The 22,025-nt window shown below is 40.7% G+C and overlaps 1 pseudogene; it reads left to right on the forward strand.

Annotated features, from left to right (window-relative positions):
- The first annotated feature begins 1,755 nt into the window (after window positions 1-1,755).
- Window positions 1,756-19,691, forward strand: LOC142439961 (partitioning defective 6 homolog beta pseudogene; annotated as a pseudogene).
- Window positions 19,692-22,025: the final 2,334 nt, after the last annotated feature.

The following is a 22,025-nucleotide window of genomic DNA, read 5'->3' on the forward strand; positions in this document are numbered from 1 at the left end:
CACTGCACCACCAGGATTCCTTAGCTCTAGAAAAGGTAGCTGCTATATATAGTCTTTTGTACCAACTCTAGCTATGGTATTGATAAGCCAATTCAATTACTACAGCACCTATTTTTTTTCTTTTTAATGCTGGAGGGTTTGTACTAAATACAAAAAGAAACGAGACTTCCAGGCAGATGGCACAATGTAGGATTGCCCTCCTGAAGAGCTCGCAGTGATTGCCAGGTTTATGGGTGAGGAGGCTGAATTGGGGAACTCAGAGGAGAAACCACTTTTGTTTGCAGTACCCAGTTCTTTCATCAGTTTTACCATGGAGAGTGCAGCGATGCTCGTCACCCAGGCAGCCCCCTCTCAGCACCCACCAGAGACTTGCCTCCTTTGTCGGTGGGGTGGCAACTCCAGAGCTCTTCCTCCAAAGCCCCACACCCTGCTCAGGACTCTGGGGAGGTGGCCCAGGGCAGTCTATCCCTCTGAAACTCCTGCAGGTCCTAAGCACTAGAACACGTGGTGGCCTGCTGAGTAAAGTATCCATTAGAGTAATCACTACCCAAGGCCCAGTTTCCTCCCCTGATGGCAGGGGTGAGACTGGGATCTGCAGAGAGAGATAGGCCCAGCTAGTAGCAGAGGGATCCAGCACAGGAAGGAAGAGGCAAGGCAGGTGAGCAAAGCACAGGGGGCTCCAGGAGGTGGCTAGATTTGTTCTTTTGGGCGTTTTGGGGTTTTGTTTTGTTTTTTTGAGAAAGGAAACATAAAAGTCCTCATTCCACCAAAGGAAATGGAACCTGGCATTTCTGGGCTTTCCCAAAGATGGCTATGTAGCCTACCGAACTTTGGCCATGATCGCCCCCTGATTAGAAGCCCCCTCTTACCTGGGGCATCCACTACAACACACCATTTCCACCATAGAACCACACATAAAGACTGGATAGTTCTGAGGTGTGCAGTAATCCACTGTGATAAGAACAATAATGGAAGGCCTGTACTCTCCCTATGCATTATACAGGTGTCACAAGGGATACTGGTGGATGAAATAGGCCCCTCACTTACCCCAACCGCCTCAGGAACCTGTTCCCTCCACCTCAGTAACTCACACTCTTCTTTAACTTACCAAATAAAATCACATCTCCCCAACCCCACAACTCATTAAAATTACATAATGGAAAGGCTTCCTGAGATTAATACCACCACTTAAAACCTACTCCCAAGATAATGTCATCCCCCTACTCACCCAACTAACACTCCCTCCTCATCTATACACAAGACATTTTCCAGCACCTCTTTGATCCGTCCCTAACCTAAAGAGACAGCTGCCCCCTTACACTGCACAGAAGGCTACAGACCACCTTCAGCTCAACAAAAATGTAACACAAATAACAGCCAACACCCAGATGCCATAAAAAACCTAGAGAAACAAAAGTCATCACTGAAAATGACCCCAAAACAATGACTTACACAGATGAAGCAGCCCTTGATCTGCCGGAGAAAGAATTCATAAGGATGCTATCTAGGGCTGTATAAGAAATTAGGGTATCAATCATGAAAACTGATGAAAAATAGAGATACTGGAATCCTTGCACTTAAGTGAAATCTAGGAGTTAAGGAATTATGTGGCAGAAATAAATAAAAAGGTGAATGACCTCACCAACAGAATGGAGGAAGTGGAAACCCAAATCAGTGATCTCAAAGACAACCAAGCAGAATTAAGCAAATAATAGAAACAAACTAAAAACAAAAGAATCTGAAGAAAACCTAAGGATGATATGGCATTCTATGAAGCAAATTCTTGGGGTGCCTGAACAGGAGGAAATTTATAAGCCTACAGGTAAAATAGTAAAGGAAATCTTGGAAGAAATGTCCCCCAATTCATGAAGGATAACATGATAACCATTCAGGAATTACCGAGAACACCAAACAGAATAACTACCACTCCCCTAAAACAAAACAAAACAAAACCGTCAAGACATCTAGTAGTCAAGTTAACCAATTTCAAGGAAAAGGAGAGAATCATGAATGCAGCTACAGAGCAAAAGCAGCTACATATAAAGGTGAAAAGAATAAGCTCAGACCTCTCCGCAAAGACCATGGAGGAGAGAAAAAATTGGAGCAACGTATTCCAAAAGTTGAAAGACAACAACTTGTTATCCAAGAATTCTTTATCCAGCCAAGCTCCCCATTAAATTTGAGGGAGAAATAAAAGTTTTCCCAAATGAGGAAAGATTTCTTTAGAGAATTTGTGAAAACAAATTTAGCATTAAAAAAACTTTCCAGTTCTTTATGGGGAGAAAACCAACAACTGCAGCACTCAAACATGCGACCAACAGGGAGTAACACCACCCAGAAATCAACACACTGAAAACAGTACCACAAACATTACAAATGAAGACAAGAATAAACTCACACACACAAAAACCTATAGAAATGGAAGAAAGGAAAATATCAAACACAAGTAGTACAAGATGACAGCAACTAATCTACATTTAGATGTAATTATACTGAATGTTAATGGTTTAAGTGCACCTATTAGAAGACAAAGAGTAGCAAGCTGCATTCGACCACAGCAAAATCCATCAATCTGCTGCCTTCAAGACACATATTTCAAACTCATAGACAAAAATAAACTGAGAGTCAAAAAAATTACCAAGCTAAATGGAAATTTAATCTCTGATAAAACAGACTCAAAGTATATGACACAATGAGAGATAAGAATAGGCATTATATAATACTCAAAAGATCAATACACCATGAACCCATAAACATAATAAACACATGCACCCAATGAAAGACCTTCAAAATTTGTCAACCATATTCTCAAAGATAGGAAAGAGAAGTCACTGGATCAACAATTAAAGGTGATTTCAATACACCGCTCTCAAACAAAGACAGATGAACAGGTAGAAACTCAATAAATGAACTGAAGAGTTGAGCGACACAATTGAACACCTCGACCTACTAGACATTTTTAGAGCTCTCCAACCAACAGCAAAAATATACACATTTGTCTTCCATGCACAAGGCTCCTGTTCTAAAGAGCTCTCATGCTGGGACACAAGGCAAGCTTGAGAAAATGCAAACACATAGCGGTCATTCAGACCACCTTCTCTGACCACAGTGCCAGAAAGCTGGAAATCAACAATAGAAAAAAAACAAAACAGGAAAATAAAGAGAAACACTTGGAGACGCAATAACACATACATATTATTCTAGCAAGCCTGTGATGGCCATCTGCTATATTCTGCTTATGCTTGCTTATATTAGTGTGTATCTCAGAGGTCTCTTGCCACTGGGGGTCACCCTCGTGAAGCTGTGTCGTTTCTTCTTTTTTTTTTTTTTTTTGGTAAATGAAACCCAGGAACATTGAACTATATGGAAGAAAACATAACAAGGTTTAGGGAGAAAGGAGAGCATAGAGTGGGGATTAGGAGATAAGAGGGAGGTAATGTCAAGAAGTTCAGGTAGGACAAGTATGTTTGGATACTAATTGTGGAAGCAATTTTATAATTATGTTTTACATGATTGAACTATAGAATGATATGACATGTATTAACCCCCAAGTTACAGTAAATTTTTTTAAAAGCATAGATCTGGGAATTATTTTGGAGCTGACACTAAACCCCAGCTCCAACTTAATAATTAGTTCTTATTTCATTGCCCTGCTCAATACTCACCTAGAAGAAATGCTCACAGAAGATAAGGTGCTACAGCAAAGTATGGTGAAGAAAGCAGATAGTGCCTGACTATCAATTGAAATCATATCTGGGTTCTTATAGGCTTGTATTCAAACAAGCAGCCATTTAAGCAAGGAGTCAACTAAGTCTACATGGAAGAAGTACATCAGCTTGTGTGATACAAAGATGACAATTACAAAATATGAATAAGGTGAGGAGAACATCATCAGAACTAAAGTTATGAACACCCAGTTTTCAAAAGGCTATGGGGAATGATGGGGGCCCCAAACCCATCTAGTCCGATTGAGCAACTGGCAGGTCCGCCCTAGGCACAGGCAAGGGTCTCAGGCAGCCTTACTGTCAGGCAGAAACCATTGTCATCCTGATGATGCGGAATGGAAACTGGATGTGGCCGGCCGCCCCCCCACCCACTATAGCCATAACCTGAATGTGTTCTGGGGCAAGTATCTCTTACCTGTTCCAGGACAAGGATTGCTTCCCTTCCTTTTTGAATGTTAATGGGGATCTTTTCCTTCTTATGCATTGTTTGTACTTTTACCTTTATACTATTGTGATTTTATCTTTACCACCTTAGTGCGATACTGTTTTTTATTGTTTTCCATTGGGTTCCCCAGTTGTGAAGCACAGGAGGAGTGGATGCATAATGATAATAGTTGATATGAGGGGATATAGGCAACACAGGGGTATGGGTGTGCAGTAGGGAGGGAAAGGGGCTTGGGGGAGTAAATAATGGAGGTGGGAGGTGGAAGGGAACACTAGAATGGATAGGGATTGCACAACTCATCTTAAAGGCAATTCAACCATGGGAGGCAGTAATGCCCTAAAATTGGCATGGTGATGACTGTACATTTTCCTTGATACGATTGAAAGATTGAACTCTTGAATTGTATGGTATGTAAATTACATGCAAATGAACTGTAGGGAAAAATGGTTTTGGAAAAGCTGAATATCCACTTGCAGAAGAATGAAACTTGACCCATATCTCACTCTGTGCGTAAAAATAAACTGGAGGTGGATTAAAGGCCTAAATGTAAAACATAAAACAATCAGGATCATCGATGAGAAAATTGGGACAAAGCTAGGAGCCCTAGTGCAGGGAATACACAAGGAATCATAAATGACAATGGAAACACACTTCATGGAAGATAAAAATAGATGAATGGAACCTATTAAAAATAAAATATTTGTGTACAATTGAAGGACTTCATTAAAAGGATGAAAAGAGAGTCCATAGACTGGGAAAACATATTATGTAATAACATGACAGACAAAGAACTAATTACTAAGATCAATAGAATGTTACAGGAATACAACAAGAAACAAACAGCCCTCTGAGAAGGTGGGCAAAAGACCTGGGCAGAGGATTCACAGAGGATGACACTTAAATGGCTAATAAACACATGAGGAAATGTCCCAGATGGTTAGCCATCTGTGAAATGCAAGTTCAAACAACAATGAGATACCACCTAATTAATGCCCATAACTATAGCCCAAGTTTTAAAAAAACTGAGAACAACAAATGTTGGAGAGCATGTGGTGAGTTATGGACTCTTATCCACTGCTGGTGGACTTGTAAATACATACAGCCAGTGTGGAAGGCAATATGGTAATGCCTAGATCAGCTGGCAATTGAACTACAGTGTGATCCAGCAATACCACTGCTGGGTACATCACCGAAGGACTAAGAAACAGGTGTTTGCTCCCATGTTCACTGCAGCACCCTTCACAGTAAAAGAAGCTGGTAACAGCCTAAATTCCCATCAATGGAAGAGTGGATTAAAAGACCTCTTTTTTGCATCTCTAAAAAGCAGCAATGAAACCATGAAACAACTCTTGGAGAGATCTTGAAGGCATTATGCTGAGAAAAGTTAGTCAAGCACTAAAGGACAAATAGTATGAGTCCACTGCAGTGGGAACAAGTAACAGAACAGGGTCAAGTTCAAGCTTGGCAGGCCATCCAGACTTCTGGCTGGGGATCAAATAGCCTGGTAAAGAGCTGGACCAGTGCAAATGAAACACAGATCATCTGCTCCAGGTAAGTATAATGTAGGTCACTTGCCTGGAGAACACCTCACAACAGCTGGGGTCAAATGTTCTGAGGAGAGTTGGCGATGCTGTCTGCTGAGTGGTAGCCACGTGGACATGGGGTGAGGTCCCCCGGAGAAGGAGGGGTCCCTGTCAGAGGGATAACGCTCACTGATGGGAGGGGCAGTGCAGGAGGGGGAGAGGGAATGGTCAAGTTTGTGGGAACATAGATGCCTGGGGGAGAGGAGGCAGAGCTGACTTCCAGGTGGGGGAAGGAGAGAAAAGATGCTCTTGGGACCACTAGGTGGGGAGCATCTTTAATGGGGTGCAGATTTGACCTAGGGTGTCTGAAGATGTCCCAAGAACCCAGGGTGGATGCCACGGAACAATGAGACATTGAATCCTGGCTCTTTGGGTGCATATCATGCTCCAGAGGCTGCATCAGGGAGGCCCCATACAGGAATTCCACTGAGTGTATTGGACTCTACCTCAGACACATTGGTAATCTAAGGACTTAAGCTGGAAAATCCATGGTGTCTGAGGAAGCAGAAGACAGACGGTTGTACTAAGTGTGGTGTCCTGTTGGTTGGCAGACAAACATAAAACAAGATAACAAGGATAGTACCCATAATGTAAGCCTGTTTACTTCCATGGAAAGAGCACGGCCCTTTCTATTTCAAGATTCATGATATTTGGAAGATGATCACACATGTTTCTACATTTTAAATGATCATTGACTAGCAAATTACTTCTGGATGAAGAGGAGCTACAAATGTCTCAGGAGAAGTCATATTTTGGGCTTTCCTGAGTCTTCTAAATCGAGCACGTTCACTGTGGAGACACTGGAGGCTAGCTATGTCCTGTAGATATAACAAAAGCTCTTGGCACTAGTACAGCATGAAGTGGCTAAGCCAGAGCATCCCCCTATCTGCCAGGTACGAGTCTCTTTATGTTTGCACCTGAACTGTTACTTGGAGAAGAGGAAAGAAAATAGCTCCTGATCAGCTATGCTACTGCTACATGAAAAGAAAAAGAATCCAAGCACAGTTAGGGATGATTAAGGCTCAACTCTAGACTGCATTCAGCCAGAAGAGACACACTGGTGGCTTAGCAAAGGAAGCTTTGTGTTGCAAATCACAAAATAAGCTATTCAAACCAACCAGGCATTCCAGGGCAAAGGTGAGGTTGTCAGTTTTCATGGGGATTTGCAGCCTCAGAAGTCCTATGGACCTTTTGATCTGTCCTACAGAATCAGTAGGAGCCATGGGAGTTCACACATGGGACTTACCAATATTAACAAATTTTCACCCTCACATGGGGCATCCAGTTTTCTCTAAAATCTGAGGAAACAGTTATTTGATCCTTCATAGTAGTAGCATATTTTGCTGTGAAACTAGAAGATAATATTTACCTGTTATTCCCTGACAATGATGACTTGTTCCTTACTGCTGGCTGCCAACTAAATTGTTTTTTATTTAAATCACCCAGGATTTGAATAGATGGTTACATAGTCTTCCCAGGAAGCAATCTTTGTAGGTATACATAGAAAAGCTGTTTTCTATTGATCTTTTAAAAATGAATCTCTTTACATAATTATTCTGTTGGTATTAAAAGATGCTAATGGAATTCTCCAGAAGGATAAAAATGTATCAGCAAATGATAAATACTCTTTTCCCCAATGACAGTACTATAATCAAAAAGTAGAAAGCAGAATTTGAAAGTAAGGAAGATTTCATTGTCAGCTTTGATTTATATGTTTCTAGATAATTTTCTTAAGTGTGCATAAGATTTTTATTTTATAAAGCACTTCAGAAGTATTATTTCATATATATATATATATATATATATATATATATATATATATATATATATATATATATATATATAACATAGACAAGTCAGACATGTTTTTAACATTTTAAAAAGAGAAAATGTAAACTCAGGAAACTAAGGGACTTTCTCAAAGTCAGCGCATTAATAATGATGAGCCCAGACTTTCCAAGTAGTGTACAATTCTAGAAACAGCATAGGCCTTAGCATTGCTTGTTAGGAAGAAAAGCATCTGATTCTATATGGCAGTGTGAAGAAGCAAGAAAATTAACTGTTATTATACTCGTGGAAACAAAGAATCACATGTCAAAGTCAAGTAAAAGGGTGTTTCTGTTTTCTGGTAGACTTAGGCAGTGACAGAAAAGTCGTCAGAAGTGTCCTACTTTATATTATGTTCCAATTTCCATGGCACAAATATTACAGAAATGGCTTACATAAAGCTATCAATTCTTCTTACTGAACACAGTTTTGAAAAGATAACACAGTCAACGCTGATGAGTCAATAGCAACAGTTCTCAACCTGTGGGTCGTGACCCCTTTGGGAATCGAACCACTCTTTCACAGGGGTTGCCTGATTCATAACAGCAGCAAAAATTACAGTAATGAAGTAGTAACAAGAATAATCTTATGCTTGAGGGGGCCACCACAACATGAGGAACCGTATTAAAGGGTCACGGCATTAGGAAGGTTGAGAACCACTGGCCTATAGAAACCAACTCCAGCACTATTATACACCTTTATAGTTGTATCTAATGACTAGATAGCATTTCTATTTATCACTTATTAAGCACTCACTACATATCAATGTGCCAAGAGTAGAGTTAGAAAAACAAAAAGAACACAGCATATTTGTAACTGAAAGAGTTAAAGAAAAAAAGTCAAGCCTCAAGGTGCGATATTGAAAGATGCTATGAGCAAAATGTTGCGTGATGCAGGAAGCATCAAAAGAAGATGGAAAGTATACACAGAGTCGCCACACCAAAACATACATATCCCACTGTTTCAAGAGGTAACATATGAGCAAGAACCAGCAGTACTAAGAATAAGTTTAAGTTCTGCTGAAAGTATTAGCCCCAAACCAGGCTCCAGGAATTGATGGGATACTCACTGAAGTGTTTCAACAAGCTGATGGAGTACTGGAAGCACTCACTCATCTATGCCAGGAAATTTAGAAGACAGCTACGTGGCTAACTGACTGGAAGAAATGCATATTTGTACCCATTCCAAAGAATGGTGACCCAAAAGAATACTCAAATTATAGAAAAATATCATTAATATCACATGCAAATGAAATTTTGCAAAACCAAGGTTGCCGCAGGACATTGCAGGGAACTGCCAGAGGTTCAGGCCAGATTCAGAAGGGTGTGTGAAACATGGCCTATCATTGCTGATGTCAAATGGATCTTGGCTCGAAGCAGAGAATACCAAAAAGGTGTTGACTTCTGTTTTATTGACTATGTCAAGTCATTTGATTGTGTGGATCATAATAAATTATAGCCTTGAGAAAAATAGGAATTCCAAAAATCTTTTCACTGTGCTCATGTGGAATATGTACATGGATCAGGAGGCAATTGTGTGAAGAGAACATGGGAACACTGCATGGTTTAGAATCAGGAAAGGTGTGTATCATGGTTGTATCCTTTCACCATATTTACTCAAATTATATCAGACCACTACAGGGCTTTTACCGGTGATGTAGCAACTTTCTCGTGGGAGAGTTCATGAAACTCATTTCTCCAACATATTATGAATAATTTTCATGTTTCATTCCCAAATAAAGAAGTCAGTTGACTAGCGTTGATATACAATGAGAATGATTCAAGAACATATGGATTATGGGTTCCCACTGCCATCCATTGCCTTCTGAAAATCAGGTGTTCACGATTTAAGCTCTGATACCATTCCCTCTTTCAGATTTGGATTTTATTATTTACAGTCCTTGAGTCACATAGGCTATTGGGCTTTGGTCATGTGGACTTCATTTTTGCCTCACTTAGATGGCTCCTTGTTTGAAGAGAAGTCTTTAAGACCCCAGACACTTCTTCTGATAGCCAGGCACCATCTGTTTTCTTCACCACACTTTGCTGTAGGACCTGTGTCTTCGGTGACCTCATAATGAGGGCAAGCATAGAGCAGTGCCGTGCCAGGCCCTAAGAACCAACCATTCCGAGCGTGGGACTGGATTCAAGTGGGAGCCCAAATTCCATTCATAGAGCTGTGGTTGAATTCCTCTCCGGTTCACTTTAGAAGTCTCACTGTCACTTTATTATAGCATTATCATTTTATCATAGAGGACCTTATCACTCCCCTGGGACAGAAGGCAATTCATTAATTTATCCTGTAGCATAGAGCTTAATGCACAGCTTTGCAAAGGACAATATGCAAGTTCAGAGTGACTCTGAACCGAATTCCATGAAGTGTTGCTTTGTAGATTAAACTCTTAAATCATTGAGCACTATTTACATTGGCAATGGGGGTCGGTAAAAGGGCAAAATTTCCATTAACACTCATTCTCAAGGGCAGAACCATGACTATAAAAGTAATACATGTTGTTGTAAGGCAAAGAGAGCATTAAAATAGTAAAGGTATGATGGTGCCGGGTCTCCTTTCATTGGATACTGTAGTAGTGTGGGTAGAGTAGAGAAACAAATCCACAGAAACTCATGTGTATAAGAAGAAGTTTTATATACAGGGTAAGTGCACATCAAGAAAACATCCCAACTGAGTGTTGCCCAAGCCCACAAGTCCAACATTAGCGCATATGTCCAACACCAATCCACAAAGTCCTCCTTTATGTCACAAAATACAACAATGACACCGACTGCAGGGGGAAAGCTGAGTCAGTGAACGTGTAAGCATCTCAGCGCTGGTAGGGGTCTCCAAGCAGCTGCTCCAGCATCCAGGGCTGCACTGGGGTAGGTCCATGTGGCTTCTCCTCAGCAACTTCTTGCAGGAAGTGAGCCTTGCCAGATGAAGAAGGGAACTGGTTAAGGTAGCTGCACCCTGATCTGACCATCAGAGAACAAGAGACCCGAGAACTAGAAAGGTAAGGCTCATTGAGCCATTAATCTCTCCGCCCTTCAATTAACCCCACATGTGTTGATTGGCCAGGTTGGCACAATAAACTCACTATCTCAGGTACCCAGAATTTTCTTTAGAACCAGGGATTTGAACCAAAGTCCAATGACCACCACTTCTATAGCCTTGGGATGTCAATTATCTATTTCTTCACACATTAGGAGTTTCAGTCTTAAGTCCAAGGGCTACATTTGGGTTTGAGCTAAAGCCCAGTTCATTTGCTGATGTTTCTACGTCAAGTCCTTCTGCTGTGGCCAATTAAGCATGTTGTGCTGCTTACAAGGAAAGAGTCTAAAGTCACAGTACTTCATAGCACACGACCTGGATTACCACAGGCTGGATTGAAACTAGATGAAAAGTGTCTAAATAGAGACATCATACCGGGATTATTACCCCTTTGGAGGTCTTTTCTGTTTTTCCAAAGTTTTGTACTCCTGGCAATTCAGCATCAAAACACATAAATATTTTTTAAACCAGCACCATAGTGAGTAACTTTAACCTACTTCTCTCAGAATGTGAGGGCTCAAGTTAACAAACATCAACTATCTGAAGAATTTGAACACTGTTGGAAATCTTTATTTTTAGTAGTTATGTTTTTAACTTTGCATATAAAAATACATATCCTAAACAGAAATGCTGAAATTTATCCCTTGGACTGAGAAAGGAAATTTGCAGAGAAAGTGGTATGCATAGAAATTAAACCAAATAATCACTCAAAGAGGAGCCCTGGTAGTGCTATCATGTAAACATTGAACTGCTAACTTCAAAATAACCAGCGGCTCTGATGGAGAAAGATGCGCAGCCTCCGAGACTCTCTAGAAGATCACTATGAGTAAAACTCGCCTCCATGACAGTGGCTTGGTTTGGCTGTACTTTAAAAAAAAATGTACTAAAAGTTTCCTCCATCAATAAAGAAGTATATTTTATTTTATTTTAGATACCCATTTCTCTCTCTCTCTCTCTCTCTCTCTCTCTCTCTCTCTCTCTCTCTCTCTCTCTCTCTCTCTCTCTCTCTCTTTCTTGGTGTTTAAAAGGCAACTGTGTATGTCAGGAAGCCACTCGGTCATCTGCCATAATATAACTCCTCATACAGATAATGTTCTAGATCCTTGTGGGATGAGTAGTGCTGGGGATTTTTAAAGCTTGTGAGTGGCCATCTAACATATGCATAACAATTGGTCTCTACATATCTGAAACAAAAGTGAAAAATGAAATGGAAAAATTTAAAGAAAAACTAGTCTATAGGACTACTCTACACAGACCACATAGCCTCACTTGGCTTGAGACCAGAAGTAGATTTTGCCTGGCTACCACTACCAATCGCACTGCTGGTCATTCTGATTGGTCTTATCCTAGATAGTCCCATATAGAAGGGGGGTGGAAGTGTAAAGAAAAACTAAAATTTCTACAACAGGTCAGAATTACTGGATCAGTGGGAAAATCCTTAAGACTGCCATCCTAGAATGCCCTTTAGACTTGGAACTCAAACCACTCCTAGAGGTTCCAGTCAGACCAAAGAGAGAGCGGCTCCAAATAAGTAATCTTCCCAGTGCTGTGCTCCTCTACCCATGGTCTAAAGAGACTGCACGGTCAACGTTTCTCCTACCCAAAGATGAGATGATAAGGAGAGACCAAGAAATACAGAACAATCTGAAACAGAACAACCTGAATGGAAATCATGAAAATGTGGATTCATCATAACAAGTGTAATCAAGGTCAATTAACTATGAATATAAGTGTTAAATTAGAAGCAAATTTGCTATGTAGATATTCTCCAAATTCACAATAAAATATTTTATTAAAAACACCCTATACCCAACTTCTTCTAAGTTTATTACACTCCGAATTGACTTTTTAAGATTTACCAGAGGCATTCATCAAATTGGGAGGCTGAAGATGAACAACATGAACATGTGGAAAGAGAGGAATCCAGTTTCCAAGTTTAGACAGCTGGTACTGGACCACCAGTCTAGAAAATCTAATACAGCCAGATTTCTCAAATGCTGCCATAGGCCATTTGATCTAAGCATGATTTTATTAATTTGAATTTTGGTTGGCAGACGTACCTAATAAAATGTTTTTCCCCTTGATTAACCTTTAGAAGTTATTTTTTAATTACAAAATTGAGATTATGTGGTTTAAATAACCACAATAACTTCTTCACCTATAAGTTTTCTGAATAGCTAATTGGTCTAGTAAGAAGAAAACAAAGTTTCCAAAGGAATTATAATTTACTAAACCCAGATGGTGACAAGTGAAGCCAAAGGCAAAGCCAATGATACTCCCTGTCAGAAGTGGCTGTAGAAAGTCATCAAAGTATTTCTCATGGTTTGGGTACATATGAGGGGATAAGGTACTTTACTTATCATCTCAGGAATCCCTGGGTGATGCAAACTTAAGCTCTTGACAACTAACCTAAAGGCTAATGGTTCGAATCCACCCAGAAGTACCAGGAACAAATGTCTGGTGATCTGCTTCCAAAAGGGCACAACTGTGAAAACTCAGTGGAGCGTATTCTCTATTCAACACACTTGGTGTCCACCATGAGCCAGAATCAACTTGACAGCAATCATTCTTATTTTTTCAGTAGCTCCACTGGCATATATTTCACATATCATACAATTTAATCATTCAGTCGTATTAAGATGTGTGAAATCATTGCTATAATCATTTTCTCATACTCACTGTTGTTAGCTCCCAATTTTCCCCATTCTTCCCCACCATTCCCCTATCCAGTTACTCTCTCTATAGATCTACCTATCTTGGATTTCATATCTTGGATTTCAAATAATAAAAAAACAAAACGCAATCATACAAAATCATAAAAAAGAAAACAAAAAAAAGAGTGACAAGGACTAGACAAAACATAGAAAAGACTCATTCAAAGAGGGAGCAGAAAATATTAAAAACTGAAACAAATTTAAAATGAGTTGGTGTTGGAGCAACAGCAATCTAGCTGAGAGGCAGAACAAGGATGAGCTTGAGGGTGGGACAGGAGGGAGGTCAAAGGAAACAGAAAAGATCTAGGAAGCAGAGCTATGGATAGAGATATAAACATAGGTGTGTACATGTATAAATAAAAATTTTTAATAAAAAATAATAAATTCATTAAAATAGAGGTATTGACCTATGTACATTTATTTATATGACAATATATAGAGGAAGTGGACGGACTTGGGCCTCTGTTCAAGCCCACCCTCAATGCAAGAACACTTTTTTTCCTAACAACCTGGCAGTCTCTGATGCTCACCCACAATTGCTGAAGACAAAATGGATGCATACGCAAATGTGGTAAAGAAAAGTGATGGTGCCCAGCCATCAAAAGATATAGCATCTGGGGTCTTAAAGGCTTGAAGTTAAACAAGCAGCCATCTAGCAGAGAAGCAACAAACCCACATGGAGGAAGCACACCAGCCTGTGTAGTCATGAGGTGTAGACAGGATCAGGTAACAAGCATCAGAAGACCCAAAACGAGCAAACAAATAAACAAAAAAACACACACATATTGTTGAGAATGAGGGGGTTCAGAGAAGAGACCCATAACTCATCTGTACACAATAGCACATCCCCTCACAGAAGGGTCACAAGGAAGGGATGAGTCAACCAGGGCGCAGTATAGCACAGATGAAACACACACTATTCCTCTGGTTCCTTGAGGCTTTCTCACCCCCCACCGCCATGACTCCAGTCCTGTCTTTCAGTTCTCGCTAGACTGGAGCATATACACTGGTACAGATGAGAGCTCATGACACAGGAATCTAGGTCAGATAACCCCTAAGGAACAGAAATGAGAGTATTGATACCAGGGGAGTAGGGGGAAGGTGGATGGAGGAGAGAAGGAAGGGGGATCCAATGGCAATGATGGACACATTACCAGCTTCCCTCTCTCCCTAGAGCAATGAACAACAGAAATGTGGGTGAGGGGAGACAGCGGTAAGTCGAAGACATGAAAATAAATATAATTTATCAAGGGGTCACAGGGTGAGATGGTGGAGGGGAGAGAAAAAGAGGAGCCGATACTAAGGGCTCAAATAGAAAGTGAAAGTTTAGAAAATGATGATTGCAACATATGTACAAATATGCTTGATACAATTGATGTATGGATTGTTATAAGAGCTGTAAGAGCCCCCCAATAAAATGATTTATTAAAAAAAGAAAAGATATGGAATAAAATAAATCATTAATTCAGAAAATAAAATTAGTCAAAAGAGCGATCAAATGATAGGGTGTTATATTTTAACCTAACTACAATTGCCATAAATGACTTTACTATGCTCTCTGTACAACAGCAAGGCTACTCAAGTCCCTCAAGTCTCCATTGTCTCTTCCCACATATGGAGTCAATTTGGTTTCTGTGTATTCGACCTGGAGAAGTCAACCTGCATAGTTGTCATTTGTGTTGTTGAAAAAATGTATTAGCGATGAAGAAATCACTGGTGTTACAAATTCCCTCATGTGATCTCCAGGGTTTTTCCTAAAGCCAAGACAATGTTCCCAATTACTGCGCTCCTTCCTCGTAGTTTACAACGTTTGCATTCCAATTGCCAATAATTATTGAGGCATCTTGATTGTTTGTTTGATCAATTCCAGACTGGACATGTTCTTAGAATTCTTCAATATCTTAATCTATAAAACAATATCATTAATACCGCAAGCAAGCAAAATTTTGCCAAAGATCATCCAACAATGATGGCAACAGTGCATTGACAAGGAGCTGACAGCAGCTCAGGCCAGATTCAGAAGACATGTAACAAGGGATATCATTGCTGACCCAGAAGGATGTTGGCACAAAGCAGAGAATACAAAAAATATATTTACTTGTGTTTTATTGATTATGCCAGGGCAGTTGACTGTGTGGATAATAGCAAACTATGGGCAGCCTTGAGAAAGGTGAAAATTCCTGACCATTGCCTTGTGCTCATTCAGAACTTGTACATGGACTGAGAGGCAGTTCTGTGAACAGAACAAGGGCATACTGCATAAATTAAAAATCCAGAAAGTCAGAAAATGCATCAGAGTTGTATCCTCTTATGTATTTGTTCAATCTGTATGCTGAACAAATCATCAGCGAAGCTGGATTTATGAAGGAGGAGGTTGTTTCAAGATTGGACAAAAGCTTATTAACAACCGGTGACGTGCAGAAGACACAACCTTGCTTGCTGAATGTGAGGAAAACTTGAAACTCGTGCTGATAAAGATCAAAGATTGCAGCCTTCAGTATGGATTAAAACTCATTGTAAAAAAGACCCAAATCCTCAAAATTGTACCAACATATAACATCGTTGTCATAAATGGAAAAAAGTTAAAGTCACGAAGTTTGTCTTACTTGCATCTACAATTAATTTTCATGGTACTAGCAGTCCAAAGATCAAATAATATACTGCATTGGGTAAACTTGCTACACAAAACCTCTTTAAAATATTGAAAAGCAAGGATGCTACTTTGAGAACTAAGGTGTGCCTGACCCGAACCAAGGTACTTTCAATGGCCTCGTGCATGTGAAAGTTGGCCATTGAATAAGGAAGACCGAAGAAGAATCTATGAGTTAGAATCATGGTGTTCCTGAAGAATATTGAAAGTACTGTGAACTCCCCAAAGAACACACACATCTGTCTTGGAGAAAGCATGGTCAGAATGCTTCTTAGAGGCAAGCATGGCGAGATTTCATGTCGGGTTTTTTTTTTAATCATTTTATTGGGGGTTCATTGCAACTCTTATCGCAATCCATATATACATCCATTGCGTCAAGCCCATTTGTACATTTGTTGCCCCCATCATTCTCATAACATTTGCTTTACACTTGGGCTCCTGGAATCAGCTCCTCATCCCCCCCTCCTCCCTACTCCCCTCTTCCTCATGAACCCTCAATAATTTATAAATTATTATTATTTTATCATATCTTACACTGCCCAACGTCTCCCTTCACCCACTTTACTGTTGTCCATCCCCAGGGAGAAGGCCATATGTAGAACCTTGTAATCGGTTCCTCCTTTCTACCCCACCTTTGCTCCACCCTCCCGGTATCATCTCATTTTCTTTAGACACTTTATCAGGAGAGACCAGTCCCCAGAGAAAGACATCATGCTTGATATAGTGAAGAGACAGCAAAAAAACAGGAAGATCCTTGATGTGATGAACTGACACAGTTCTGTCAGTGGACTCAAACATAAGAACAATTTTGTGTTTCAAAATTATTACCATGGGTTAAATCAATGACACTATAAACAGAAGGACCCTATGCTCCAGGGAGATGATTAGTAAGATTCTCTACTATCAAATAACAAAGATGCCTCTGGTTTACCAGATAAAAAACACAGATTGAAAAATGGATTTTGTACTCACACTTAATCCTAGCTCCAATCTAAGAGCATGTAGTTCTAACAACATGCTCTCCTCAATATTTGCCCTCATGAAGGAAACACTGAAGATACATACGGGTGGTGAAGAAATTCAATGGTACGCAGCTATCAGAAAGAATAGTATCTGGGGTCTTAAACGCTTGTTTGAAAATAAACATCCATCTAAGTGAGATGTCAAATAAGCCTACATGGAAGAAACACACCAACATGTGTGACCCAAGGATTGTAAATTATATAATCCATATCCAAAGGTGGGAATAGTTTCAGAGCTTAAATTGGAAGATTGGTGAGCTATGGATGACAGCGGAAGCCCAAAATCGATTTGCAGGATCCACACAGGGAATAACCTCCAATGTTTTTGTTCTAACCATAATTGAGGGATGGGAATAATCCGGCCATCAGCCAGAGTATTGTAGAAGTGACTACATTAGATTAAAATTATAAATCTGACTCGAGTGGTTAAAACCTTGTCTTCCTATCTACCTTTGGGTAAATGTTGTGCATCATATAGTTGTAATATTTGCTATGTGTGTTTCTTCATGTAGCGGTTTATTTCTGTTGTATTTTGTCATTTTGGGTAGCTTTCTTGACTGTTAGATGTTTTTCTATGTTTTTCAGTATCAAAACTCAGGGTGGCTAAATCTATAGAGACAATAACTAGAATAAAGATTCCTGGGTGATACAACAGGGGAAGTGGGGTAATGGGGAGCTAGTAACAAGGAAGGAGTACAAGAAGAAAGAAAATATTTTGAAACTGATTGTAGTAATTATTATACAACAGTGCTTGATATTACTGAACAATGGCATGTTATGATGTCTAAATTTACTAGGTCCTAATAAAATTATTTGAATATATACACACAAACATACATTGTGAGGATGGTGAGAGACCGGGTAGTATTCCGTTTCGTTGTGCATAGGTTTGCAACTTGATGGCTCCTAACATGTTCACCTTAGGCTGCATATCTTGTCCTCTGTTGTGTGACAACACATAGACTTCAATTCACTGCCACACCTTTCTCCTTTGAAATCTGTATCAGGTTCCTATTGGGTGTGGGCGGAGCGCGAACTGCTGCTTCGGAGGCTGCAGTTTGGAGCTGAATTTCGTCGTTTTTCGCTGGAAAGATCAAAACATGGGAAATTTGAAGAGTTTCACGGATTGCTACATGTTCATAAGATCCCCAACGTGGGTGTCTTAGTGCGCTATGCAGACATCCACGGAGACTTACTGCCTATGAGTAACGACCATAATTACCACAAAGCCGTCTCAACAGCCAATCCGCTGCTGGGGATTTGTATTCAAAAGGAGGAGGAAGCCGACTGCGGTGCTTTAGGCTCAGACACGCTCGTCAAGAAAAAGAATGCACGAACCAATGTCCTGCGTCCTGACGACCACAGGAAAAAGGCGCACATCGTCGTCAGTATGCTCCGGGACTGCAGACGTGGGTCTTCTGTCACAGACGTGGACATTCTCCCAGAAACACACCGGAGGGTCCGGCTGTACAAGCACCGCACGGAGAAACCCCTCGGCGTCTACACCCCGGACAGCCCCATCGTCCAGGTCACACCACACGGCTTCGCGAAGGTCCCGGGAACCTCCATAGCCAGGCTTGTCCCCGAAGGCCTGGCTCAGAGCACGGGGCTGCTGGCTGTGAACCATGAGTTTTGGAAGTCAGTGGCATCGAAGGGTCAGGAAAGAGTCTCGATCAAGGAACAGACATGATGATCGCCAACAGCCGCAACCTCATCATCACCGTGAGGCCCGCAAACCAGAGGCATAACGTGGTTTGCCACAGTCGGACTTCTGGCCGCTCCGGCCAGTCCACTGACCACAGCCAGCTCTGCGCCTCACAGCAGGCGGAGCCCAGCTGTGACCCCAAGGAGGAAGATAGGAGCGGCACGATCAATAATTACTTAACGCTCTTAGACATTTTTGAATGCTCGGTTTATTCACTGCAAACACACATCAAACAATCTAAAAATTACTCAAACTACTAAGCAAAGGGCATAATAACAGCATCACAGTTATCGTTCCCACCGCATTGCCTCACCGGAGTGCTCATCCCGGGTAGAGTTGGAGAGAGCAGGAATGGATGTCTCCTTGTTCCTTGTTCTCTAAAAAGTCAGTGTCTCTACCCGGGTTTCAATGGACAGCTTGGCTGGCTCTTTGACGGCTTCACTGTCCCAGTCAAGTCTTTTCGGGTTTCTCCACAGTTTAGGTGCCTTGGCTCACTTTTGGGCATTGTTCTGGTTCAGCCAAGTCTTAGCGGAGTTCCCCACATTTTTGCGGTGGCTCCTTGGACCATCTATTGATTCTTGATGATGGTCCAACTTCTTGGCTGGGCCCTAACGTCACATTTTATTTCTTCTCCAAAGTGGAGATTCTTGCCTTGTTTCTTTTGAGGTGGCTCAGCGTCTTGCAAGGTGGCTCAGCGTCTTGCAAGGAAGTTCCACGGTGGTCTCATCACGAGGAGGATGGCGTCATTGTGGAGGGCAATGGAGTGCCACAGCAGATCCCCAAAGCCACCCTACAGCCCAGAGCCTGGAGTCACTGACCCAAACTGAGCTCACTTTTGAGCCTGGGCAGAATGGTTGTATTCCTTCTCAGGACGTGAACTTGGTGCCCATGGCAAGTGGCACCAACACCAAGTCTGAAACACGTGCTCCCAATCAAAGACTCTTAGAGGAGGACGGAACCATCATAATGCTATGAAACCACGCAGCTGGGGGTTTTCCAGGAGAGGATGCCACGGGGACTTGTCTCTCTGGTGAGATGAAGGCATGCCTATATCTCCGAACCCATGATGGGAAGCAGGCATGCAAACAGACGCCTGCACGCTTAACAGGCAGTGCTAAGATGATCGCTGGATCATTGGATAATGCGAACCTGGGTGGATCCGGGGATGAGTCATGTGCTTCTGCTGTTGTGTCTGGAAAACTGGATTGTGGAGCATGTTCAGAGCTGTATGTGAGAGAAGAGCAGGTCATTTCCATTTGAAGAGGTTGCACATGGAACCTGCTGTGCAGAGCCTTGCTACTTTTCTCTTGGATCATGTTTTGTTTTCTTAAATATGTGAAGAAGTTTGGTTTGATCTCTGTATTGGTATCTTCCTATGTTCCCAGCATCTGCTTAGTGTTTTTTTAACATTCTTTTTTAACCATATTAATAATTTTATTTAATATTCATCAATGAATATACAGAATGAAGACAAAAATAAGATGAAAAACATAGGAACAAAGTTTCTAACACATGGAAAGAAAGCGAACCAATAACCCACATCCAAATACAAATTCTTTGCATTTACTGCATGTAAATTAACACCAATTTCAGTATGAACCCAAACTTCCTTAGCAATCTTCACAGAAGTCTTACTGAAAATACTCAGACTGCATGAAGGTAAAATACACCACAGACTAAGAAAGTAACCATCTACACAGCTGTTCATGGAAACTGGAGAAACGAAGGCTCCTAAAACAGCTGGACTGTGACTTTGTGCTCTTACTTCTCCAGGAGGAACAAAGTAACTCTAATGACATCTTGTTTCTATTTCTATAGTTTTCTTAACATTGAAAGGCTGTGACATTCTTTGTACTCTCAAGTCCTGTCTCCATTGTTAATTCTTGAATGTTCAGTAAGTTTAATTACTGTTTAGTGTAATGGTTAATTTAGTTTAATGTTTAGTCAAGCTTAGGACGAAGGAAAGGCTTTGCTACATTACTTATATTCACAAAACCTCGGTGTACTGTGAATTTTTATATGTCTAGTGAGATGCAAAGAACAGAAGGTGTTTGCCACATTCCCTACATTCATTCATAGGGCCTCTCCTCTGATATCTTGCTATATGTACTATAACCTCTGCTGACTACGGCTGTCCCACAACTCTACAAACATGCTCTTCTCAACTGTGAGTTCTTCAGTCTTCAGTGAGGAGTGAAGACTGAATAAATGCTTTCCCACGAAGATTACATTCATAAGACCTCCATCCACTGAGAGAAAACCTATGTGAACCGAGAGGTGAGGAACAAGCAAAGACTTTGGCACATTCCTTACATGCACCAGGATTCTTTCCATTGTGAATTATCATATGTTTGGTTCCTGAAAAGGAATCAAAGTCTTGGCCACTTACATTCTTGTATTGATCATTGTAACCCATTATTTCCTAAGTCCTTTTAAGAAATCAGATGAATTGGCTGTGTCTAGGAACTGTGTCTCATGCTGATGTTCTGAGGCCCTGGTTCTGGATTATGAAAGTCTGCACCAGTTGTCCATCCTGGAGCAGACGTGTTTGCAGACTACAAAGCAGGCCCGCTGGCCAGTTAGGTGGGAGATGCTCTCCTCTAACCTGCTGTCCTCATTCACCTCCACTGGCAAACATTCCTTGGGTTGTTTTGAGTCTGTGTGTATGTGTGTGTGTGTGTGTGTCATTAGTGTGCTTTTATACTCTCGCAATGTGTTTGAGTAGTTTGAATTGTTTCCAATGAAAAAATACATCCTAACCAAATTGAAATTTTTTTTTACACACAGGACAAACTTGTGCACTTTTTATACACACAATATTGGATTTTCTTTAATGAGGTTCCTAGGAACACTTTATAAGAAACTTTGACAAGTAGCATTGGTCACTGTTAATTTTATGAGGCTATTTATTGCTTTCCAATGCATCCACTTAGACCAAGTGAAGAGGGAGGCTGCTAACCTTCATTCCTGGCCTGCTTTCTTTGGTAGGTATAATTGTACAATGTGCACAAACACTGCAGTATGCCTGTATATAGAAATTAAGGCTCGTTGTACTGTGCATAAGTTGCCCGATGGCTTATGGACATTTCACCCAGAGTTATTTATTAACTAATTTTATGGTAGGGCTAGTCTGAATATCTTTATTATAACAACTTTGTGCTATTAAATAATGAAGAACTCAACTGCCTCTGTTCTCTGAAGGATATTTTCTCTTAGGTAAAAATACAAGAAGAAATGAAAATCTGAAAATCACTTGACTCAGAATACTTAAATGTATTCTGGCCACATTATTACCACTAAATATATTAT

Source organism: Tenrec ecaudatus, chromosome 2 (assembly GCF_050624435.1).
Source record: "Tenrec ecaudatus isolate mTenEca1 chromosome 2, mTenEca1.hap1, whole genome shotgun sequence".
Taxonomy (NCBI): Eukaryota; Metazoa; Chordata; class Mammalia; order Afrosoricida; family Tenrecidae; genus Tenrec; species Tenrec ecaudatus.